This window comes from Rattus norvegicus, chromosome X (genome assembly GCF_021556685.1).
Source record: "Rattus norvegicus strain SHRSP/BbbUtx chromosome X, alternate assembly SHRSP_T2T, whole genome shotgun sequence".
Classification (NCBI taxonomy): Eukaryota; Metazoa; Chordata; class Mammalia; order Rodentia; family Muridae; genus Rattus; species Rattus norvegicus.
The window spans coordinates 43,105,635-43,116,110 of record NC_141554.1 but is presented as its reverse complement, the minus strand read 5'-3'; positions in this window follow the sequence as shown (position 1 = coordinate 43,116,110).

Below are 10,476 nucleotides of genomic sequence, written 5' to 3'. Positions count from 1 at the left end.
AAATGTTTGAAATCCAAGAATAATGCTTTTTTGTTTTGTGGAGGGGGAATTATTTGGGGTTTTTGAGGTTATTTTTTTTTGTTTTGTTTGTTTGTTTTTTTGAGACAGAATCTCAGGCTGGAGAGATAGCTCAGTGGTTAAGAGCACTAGCTGCTCTCCTAGAGGTCCTGAGTTCAAATCCAAGCAACCACATGGTGGCTCACAACCATCTGTAATGAGATCCAATACCCTCTTCTGGAGTGTCTGAAGACCATGACAGTGGACTATCATATATAAAATAGAGACAGAATCTCATGTACCCCCCACCCCAGGCTGGCCCTAAAATACCAATAGCTGGGGCCAGCCTCAAACTTCTGATCCTCCACTTTATCTTCCAAATGCTGGGGTTACAAGTGTGTACAAGCACATCCAACTAGAATAATACCTCTTCCTAGTAAAATGATGTAACAAGTTAGTGCTAATCAATCTGATAGGCTCACACCAAGTTCTTGGTCTGATCCACAACACCCATCAACAGACCAGGTTGATAGGGTTGTATTTTTCATGTAGTTTATTCCAGTTACAGCATGATCATGGTGTGTTGCTAAAGTGACAATGTAACCACACCAAGTGTCTGTAAAATGACTTGCCAGCATTTAGTCGTTTGCCTGTTGAATCTTTCTTAACCATCTTTTAATAGAACCACTTTTAGGAGATTACAAGTATTCATGATAGGAATTTTTATATTTACTGGAGAATAACCATTGGTTTACTCATCCCATGTATGGAATTGTGGCTGTAAGTTGTGGCTTAAACAATTTCGTGACTTGTAATGTTCCTTAATCTGCATTGTCTTAGTAATAAGCTTTACATTACCATGCTGAACAACATCTTTAATAGAAATTGTCGATGTTGACTACAGAGTAACTGAATAATCATATAGGTAATAGCATGTTTTAAATAACTATATTTCTACTCATTTTGTATTCTGTTCAGATTTAATGATTTTCACTATAAACTGTGGCAAGACAGTTCATAAAGATTAAAAAGGCTTTGTATTTCTGATAGTCATCCTGCTCAGTAAAGATGGGTTTTATTTATATAGTGGTGAGACTCCCTTGGACTTTTACACTCTACCTTCAAGTTTACAGTTTACCTCAAACCATCATTTTCCATCCTTGTTCAGAAAAGAGCAAAATCCAAATTAAGTTGTACTACTAGAAACACTAGACTGAGCAATCGAGAGACTGGAAACCTCTGTCAGGTTCTTGAGAGACAGTGTGCTAGAAATAGGGAAGGAAGAACATGGGCCCTGGGGTCAGTTGCTCTATACCCCAACCCCTTGTCAGCTTTCTACCTACTATACACCGCTCGCTACCCTTCCAACGTCTCTCAGCTTCACAAGCCTGCCTTGGAATGTAGGGGTGATAAAGTGTCATTGGAGGGTTAATGAGGACATTCATGTGCATGACACTTGGCATCTGCTATTCACATGGGAATCCAGGAGATGCATGGCTCATATTCCCTGTGTACCATATCTTTTGCTGGCAGTCTTTTAATTCCTGTGATAGAAGGGACGCATAGAATATATATTTGTATTATGTGGACACTACAATGGCTGCCACACCACCTTTAATTCAGCAGGTAGGAGTCTCAAAAGTTGCTTGAAGCTATTTTATAGAATCCCAACTGCTCTATATTTCTTCAGAGAAAGTTTATAGTTACTAATAAAGCTGGCTGTGGTCATGTGTCATCTTTATGCATTAATGAGTCCTTTTGCCATAGATTTCCCATTATGTGGAACAATGTAAAGAAGTCAGATGCAAAGTACATTTAGAAAATAAAACATGAAAACAACCCAATGGTGTATACAGTTGTTTGTTTGCCTACTAAGATTTTTGACTACTTAGGTGTTAAAGATGATTCTCTTCTGAAATCTTGCAGGCATTTTTTTTTCTCAAAACTGAAGTGTGATGCATTAGAAGAAAAAGTACACTTTGTGCATTTCCTGTTTTTAGCTGGCTTTGGTTGTTTGAACTGATTGGATCCATACTGTCATACACCTCGGGGAAAACCTGGACTGAAGAAGACATTGTCTAACCAGAAGCCAGTTGTCCAGAGTGATCTCAGATTACTAGAAGGGATATTCAGGGGACATTTTATGTTGTGCAAATATGTATAAGTGAACCTAAAGTTCTGGCCAACTTGTCCACTTTTACTGTGATATTAAGGGGAATGAGTTGCACAATAGGATCTCGATGTGGAACCCAGATGGATCTTAAACAAACTCCCAACACAACTGCCTCAGCCTCCAGAGTGGTGGCATTACAGGTATGGACTATTCACCTTCCCCAGCACGAGGCCCAGACCACAAAGTTTCTGAATTTGAGTGTTGTTGTTGTAAAAATATAAAAATAAAAGAGTAAAGGTGTCTTTTACCCCACTAGGTCCGCACCGCGGTGCCCCAAGATATCTATCTGCTAGATATCTTGGCAGAAACACATCCCAGCCGCTCACTTTCCTACTACACTCAAACCTTCACATAAAAGAACACAACACAATAATCTCTGACCAAATTGATAAGATATAATTGCCCACTTAAGGGGTTGGGGATTTAGTTCAGTGGTAGAGCGCTTGCCTAGCAAGCACAAGGCCCTAGGTTCGGTCCCCAGCTCCGAAAAAAAAAAAAATTGCCCACTTAAACATACAAAGCCCGGTACCATCCATATCTTGAGAATATTAATAACAACCTGTAACTACACAGAGCAGAATCTTATTTTTTTTATTTTTTTTTTAATGGTGGATCAAATGTGTTTAATTTTGAACCAACACTTCTATTCTTTTTTTTTTAATTTTTAAATTTTTTTTTATTAACTTGAGTATTTCTTATATACATTTCGAGTGTTTTTCCCTTTCCCGGTTTCCGGGCAAACATCCCCCCTCCCCCTCCCCTTCCTTATGGGTGTTCCCCTCCCAACCCTTCCCCCCATTGCCGCCCTCCCCCCCATAGTCTATTTCACTGGGGGTTCAGTCTTAGCAGGACCCAGGGCTTCCCCTTCCACTGGTGCCCTTACTAGGCTATTCATTGCTACCTATGAGGTCAGAGCCCAGGGTCAATCCATGTATAGTCTTTAGGTAGTGGCTTAGTCCCTGGAAGCTCTGGTTGCTTGACATTGTTGTACATATGGGGTCTCGAGCCCCTTCAAGCTCTTCCAGTTCTTTCTCTGATTCCTTCAACGGGGGACCTATTCTCAGTTCAGTGGTTTGCTGCTGGCATTCGCCTCTGTATTTGCTGTATTCTGGCACACAGAGTAGAATCTTAACATCACCTGCCATCTTGTCCTGCCACGGCTTCTCTGCCCCTCCCTCCTGTCTCTCCTTTCTGTCTCCTCTTCTTCCTTCAAACTTATCTCCCACCCATCCTTCCTTCTCCTCCAATGACAGGCCTCCTTCTATCCTGTACCTGCCCATCACCTGTACTTTACAAATTCAATGGAGAGGAGGTTCTGGTGAAGTCACGGGAGTTCTGAGTCCTTGACTAGGCAGCTGTCCTTGGGGCAGTGGAATTAGCATCAAAATACAGATAACTTCAGGGCAAACCACAACAGAATGTAACTTTGTTTTTTTTTTTTTTCGTTTACTGTGAGTTAACACAGATACAGACCAGATGGTTGACCTTGCTTCTCCCCCACACCCAGTCAGCAAGCAGATGTACAATATATGCCAGCTAATCTCTAAGTCTGGCACTGCCTGGAGATAGTCACATCCCCACAGGCTGAGCTTGTCCCCAAGGCTGTACCCCAACTTCCACAGATGCAGATTACAAGCTCCAAGATTTATTTACACACACACAAACACACACACACACACACACACACACACACACACACATATCATTGGTTCTTTGTGAGTTTCACATAATACACCCTGGTCCCACTCATAAATAAAACATACCCAAAAAAAGCGTAGGAAACATGGAAGATGTCGTATGTCACAGTGTGTCCCATACTATACCCCTTTGTCCACACGTCTTCACTTGCAAATGTTCACCAGTGAGTCATTGGTCTGGTTTAAGGTCTCTAGCTTCTCTGACATCATCAACATTAGATGCTCACTGGGTCTTCTTTGTTATTCTGGTGCTGCCCTGTGTCATGGACATCCTACAGCTTTCAATCAGCAGGACAGGCCCTATGATGGGGCCCAGTCATTCAGCAGAAGATAAAGATTCTGAGGTGGGCCAGCTTAGCCCTGGGTCTAGGTGATAGCTGAGCTGGTCAGCATGCTGGCTCTCTTATCTGCACCACCAGGGCAAGCTCTCCAGCACTTCTCCAGTTAGGCTACCCAATGCCTCCATTAGCAGGAGGAGCCAGGGTCAGTCAGCTCTCAAACTCTCAGAGCCAGCTCATCTGCAGCCACTCCTCCAGAGCCAGCACCACTGTGCTGCCCAGTTAAGGATCACAGAAGCTCCCAAGTTTTTAACTGCTTCGAAACAATATGCTATACATATCATTGAGGTTTTTCACAATCTCCTTGGCTTCTAGATTCAGAAAATTCAGGGAAATTTTATGTTAATTATAAAGGTTACTAAAAAAGATACTGAAGAATGCCCAATAAAGGGTTAAATGGAGGCACCCAAAACCCAAGGGGGAGAGAGCTGGACTCTCAGAAATGCAGATAAGGCCTAGTGCCCTCTGGATACAGGAATTTAGGAGCAGTCAAGGTCAGGACACTTCCTGTTTCTGCCTAAACCCAGAGCTAAAAGCTAGTCACCTGGAGCACTGACAAGCTGAGACCAGAGGTAAGACCAACTCTTCTGCTCCAAGCGACCCACCTGGAGGTTTCAGGACACACAAACCCAGGAGCAGCTCTTTGTGTCCAGATCCCGCTGAAAGAAAACAGGTCTACAAGAGTGCTGACAAACAGGCTTACAGGAGGGTCAAGCCACTGTCAGAGGCAGCAAGACAAGCTAACACCAGAGACAATCTGATAGCAAGAAGCAAAGCCAGGAACCTAAGCAACAGAAACCAAGACTACTTGGCATCATCAGAGCCCAGTCCTCCCATCAAAGCAAATACTGGATATCCAAACAAAGCAGAAAAGTAAGATATGGATTTAAAAATCACATCACATGATGATGATAGAGAACTTTAAGAAGGACATAAATAACTCCCTTAAAGAAATACAGGAAGGGGTGGGGATTTAGCTCAGTGGTAGAGCGCTTGCCTAGCAAGCACAAGGCCCTGGGTTCGGTCCCCAGCTCCGAATAAAAGAAAAAAAAAGAAAGAAATACAGGAAAGCACAGGTAAACAAGCAAAAGCCCTTAAAGAAGGAACCCAAAAATCCCTTAAAGAATTAGAGGAAAACACAACCAAACAGGTAAAGGAATTGAACAAAACCATCCAGGATTTAAAAAATGGAAATAGAAACAATGAAATCACAAAGGGAGACAACTCTGGAGACAGAAAACCTAGGAAAGAGATCAGGAGTCATAGATGCAAGCGTCACCAACAGAATACAAGAGATAGAAGAGAGAATCTCAGGGGCAGAAGATTCCATAAAAAACATTGACACAACTGTCAAAGATAACATAAAACACAAAAAGCTCCTAACCTAAAACATACAGAAAATCCAGGACACAATGAGAAAATCAAACCTAAGGATAATAGGTATAGAAGAGAGTGAAGACTCCCAATTTAAAGGACCAGTCAATATCTTCAACAAGATTATAGAAGAAAACTTCCCTAAACTAAAGAAAGAGATGCCCATAAACATACAAGAAGCCTACAGAACTCCAAACAGGTTGGACCAGAAAAGAAATTCCTCCCATCACATAATACTCAAAACACCAAAAACAAAAAAACAAAGAAATAATAATAAAAGCAATAAGGGAAAACAGTCAAGCAACATATGAAAGCAGACCTATCAGAATTATGCCAGACTTCTCACCAGAGACTATGAAAACCAGAAAATCCTGGGCAGATGCCATACAGACCCTAAGAGAACACAAATGCCAGCCCAGGCTACTATATCCAGCAAAACTCTCAGTTGACTTAGATGGAGAAACCAAGATATTCCATGACAAAAACAAATTTACACAATCTTTTTCTACAAATTCAGACATACAAAGGCTAATAGATGAAAACTCCAAAACAAGGAGGGAATCTACACCTTTGAAAAGGCAAGAAAGTAATCTCTTTGCAATGAACCCAAAAGAAGAGAGACACACAAACATAATTCCACCTCTAACAACAACAATAACTATTTCTTAATATCTTGTAACATCAATGAAATCAATTCCCCAATGAAAAGACAGACTAACAGACTGGATACAGAAAGAGAACCCAGCATTTTGCTGCACACAGGAAACACACCTCAGTGACAAAGAAAGACAGTACCTCAGAGTGAAAGGCTGAAAAACAACTTTCCAAGCAAATGGTCCCAAGAAACAAGCTGGAGTAGCCATTCAAATACCCAATAAAATTGACTTTCAACCAAAAGTTATCAAAAAAGATAAGGCAGGAAACTTGATATTCATCAAAGAAAAAATCCCCCAGGATGAATTCTCAATTCTGAATATCTATTCTCCAAATGCAAGGGCACCTAAAAGAAGCCTTACTAAAACTCAAAGCAAACATTGCACCTCACACAATAATAGTGGGAAATTTCAACACCCTACCCTCATCATTGGACAGATCATGAAAACAGAAACTAGAGACATAGAGAAACTAACAAAAGTTATGAATCAAATGGATTTAACAGATATTTATAGAACATTTCATCCTAAAACAATAGATTATACCTTCTTAGCACCTCATGGTACCTTCTCCAAAATTGACCATATAATCAGTAACAAAACAGGCTTCAATAGATACAAGAAGATTGAAATAATCCCATGCATCCTATCAGATCACCATAGACTTAGGTCAGTCTTCAATAACAACAAACTCCACCTTAATAAGATAGTATTAGTTTTTCCCCCTAGTTTGAAACTATCTTTTGGGCTGGAGTGATGGCTCAGGGATTAACAGCACTGACTGCTCTTCCAGAGATTCAGAGTTCAATTCCCCTTCCACTGGTGCCTTTACTAGGGTATTCATTGAAAGATGTATTTATTCATTATATATAAGTACACTGTAGCTGTCTTCAGATACACCAGAAGAGGACATCAGATCCCATTACAGATGGTTGTGAGCCACCATGTGGTTGTTGCTGGGATTTGAACTCAGGACCTCTGGAGGAGCAGTCGGTGCTCTTAACCACTGAGCCATCTCTCCAGCCCTATTGAGCTAACTCTTGAGCTCAGCCTATAGTGTTATTAAATAAAATCCATTTTGCATTGGACAGCCGTGAAAAAGGATACCCTCTCCTCGCTTTCCAGCCACCCCCCACAAACTCGCCCACGCACCCACGCCAAGCCGGAGGGGTCCGTGCCACCTGCCGAAAGAGGGACGCAGCCTGAGGCCGCCGTGGCAGGTTGACCTAGGCCCGAGAAAGGGCGCCCGGCCGAGAGCTGTTGGCCGCCCCGCCCCCCTCCCCCCGGGGGTCCTCTGCGCGGCCTTCCCAGGCGCTCCCAGGGCCTTACCTGTAGGCCGGGGGGTGGACTGCGAGAATCGCCCCGTGGCCCCTTCCGTGGACTTCGCAGGCAGCAGCGAAGAGCCCTTCGCAGCCCCCTCAGAGGGGGCTCCAGCTCTGGCTCCGGCGCCGTTCCCACCGCTGCGCTCCATCGGGATGAGCGGGTCCTTACAACATACACAATTAAAATATATAAACTCCTTGCAAAGTATTGCAGTTTACAAAGTATCACACTAATGACTGGTGGCTGGTAAGACAAGTAGCTTCAGGATAGGGACCAATCACAAGAAATACCAAAGCGGATCTGGGATTTCAGCTTTACCCCATCAATGGCCATTGACTTATCAGGCTTATATAATGAAGTCTAACAAGATTTAGGGTTCAAGACCCCCAAATAGAGGTGACCCTGGAGCTCAGGGTAGCTATGTGCCCCTACTCCATTCAACTTTTTCTTTTATTAGATATTTTTATTTACATTCCAAATGGTATTCCCTTTTCTAGTTTCCCGGACATAAGCCCCCTATCCCATCCCCATCCCTTTCTGCTATAAGGGTGTTCCCCTCCCCAAATACCCTCCTTCCCACCTCCCCACCCTGACATTTCCTTACACTGGGGGTTTGACCCCTGGCAGGTCCAAGGGCTTCTCCTCCCATTGGTGCCCAACAAGGCCATCCTCTGCTACATATGTGGCCAGAGCCAAGGGTCTGGGAGTGATGGCTCAGGGGTTAACAGCACTGACTGCTCTTCCAGAGGTTCTGAGTTCAATTCCCAGCAACCACATGGTGGCTCACAACCATCTGTAATGGGATCTGATACCCTCTTCTGATGTGTCTGAAGACAGGAACAGTGTACTCACACACATGAAATAAATAAATAAATAAATAAATAAATAAATAAATAGTAATCAAACCTGGGGCTTATACACATCATATGTGCAGGGTAAGCAGTCTACCACTGAGTTATACCTCTGCCCCATCAGTATGTTTTTGAAACCATAATAAATGTGTATAGCTAAAGAAAAGGATTGTAAGTCCAGAATTTCTAAGCCAAAGTCAAGGGGATTCCAAAATCAGCCTGGGAAGTATGATGCAATCTAGGACAGCCCTACAAAGACTCCATGTCAAAAACAAAACAAAAACAAACAAAAGAATTAATAAATGGGATAGCAGGAAATCACAAAGTTCTCTATAGCAAAGGAAACAATTCTCAGAGAAAGCCCACAAAAAGAGCGAAAATCTTCACCAGATAATTATCTGGCAGAAAGTGTAAAAGGAAAAGTGAGTTGGGCCTCATATGCCCAGGAAGATCTTGGTAATGGCTGTGGCCAGTGCAAACTGTGCTTGATGAGACCCTAGGGAGACAGGAGGGAGGAATACACAAACAAAATTACCTAGCTATTACATTTCACTGATATTCAGAGGGAATATCAAAAAGAAATAAGAAATGATAAGGATATGGGGAACCAATATCCCTTACACACTATAGGTCGGAGTGTAAATTAAGAGACTACACTTCAGGGATTGGGGATTTAGCTCAGTGGTAGAGCGCTTGCCTAGGAAGCGCAAGGCCCTGGGTTCGGTCCCCAGCTCCAAAAAAAAAAAAAAAAAAAAAAAAAAAAAAAAAAAAAAAAAAAAAGAGAGACTACACTTCAAATGTTAGTAATGACAGCCTCCCAAACCTAAAAGTAGAACTCCCATATGACCTGGCTATACCATTCCTAGGTATCGAAGTGGACATGCAATAAAGCTACTTGAACACCTACTGTGGCACACTATTCATAACTTGCATACATCAATGAATGGATATAAAAAAAGATGGTATAAATACACGATTGAGTCTAATTCAGCCATTAAAAAAAGAAAAAATGTTATTTGCTGGAAAATGTTTGAAAATGGAGATCATTGTGGTGAACAAAGTGACTCAGAAAGAAAAAAAATTGTAGCCAGGCATAGTAATGAAGGCCTTGAATCTCATAGTTCAGGAAGCTGGAGCAGAAGGCCTCTTTTACATAGTGAGTTCAAGGTCAGCCTAGGCTACATGAAATCTATTCCTCTTCATCCTTACAACAAACATACAAATAACCCAAAAGACAAATATAAGTCCAGCGTGGTTGTTCATTTTTCTAATTCTAGCACTCTGGAGGCTGGGGCATCAGACTTGATTGCTTCTAGAGCTTGATAGCTATAAAGTGAGTTTCATACCAGCCTAAGCTACAGAATGAGACCGTCCAAAACAAAACAAGTGTAGGACATGCAGAATCCAGATTTTAAAATTGTATTTAAAGCCCACACATATATGACAGGGAGATAGAAAGATTTGGGGGGAAGAGGAAAGGGTCTGGCGAGAGGAGGGGACAAATACACCACTGCCCCCACAAAGTGCATGGAAGACATATGAAAATGGATAATGAAACTCATTATCTTATTGGATAAATATTTGGCAAGTATATAAATAAATAAATAAATAAACAAACAAACAAACAAACAAACAAACTGAAATCTCATGTAGTGGAATGGGTCCTATGGCCCTATGGCATCTGCACATATGGCACTGGCTCATGTGGTGACCACCAGAAGAACTAGCCATGCATGGCCCCTGGAGCTGCAGGGATGTTTTTGTGAAGACAGTGTGAACACGTGTGTGCATGTAGTGTGTGTGTGTGTGTGTGTGTGTGTGTGTGTGTGTGTGTGTGCCAGGTCTGAGAAAATTTAAGTGTATGTGTGCACAGGTGTGTGGAAACTTGTTTAAACTGAGTGTGCCAAGAGGGCTATCAACTCTAAGAAGAAACGCGCAGGGTTTGGTGCCTGCGGACGCTAGGAGTGCTAAGCGGTAAGGACTTGTGGAGTGAACACGGCGCGCGCACGTTCCCAGCACTTCGTGCGCATTTCCCACCAGCCCGAGAGTCTCGCGGGCTGGGGGAGAAGC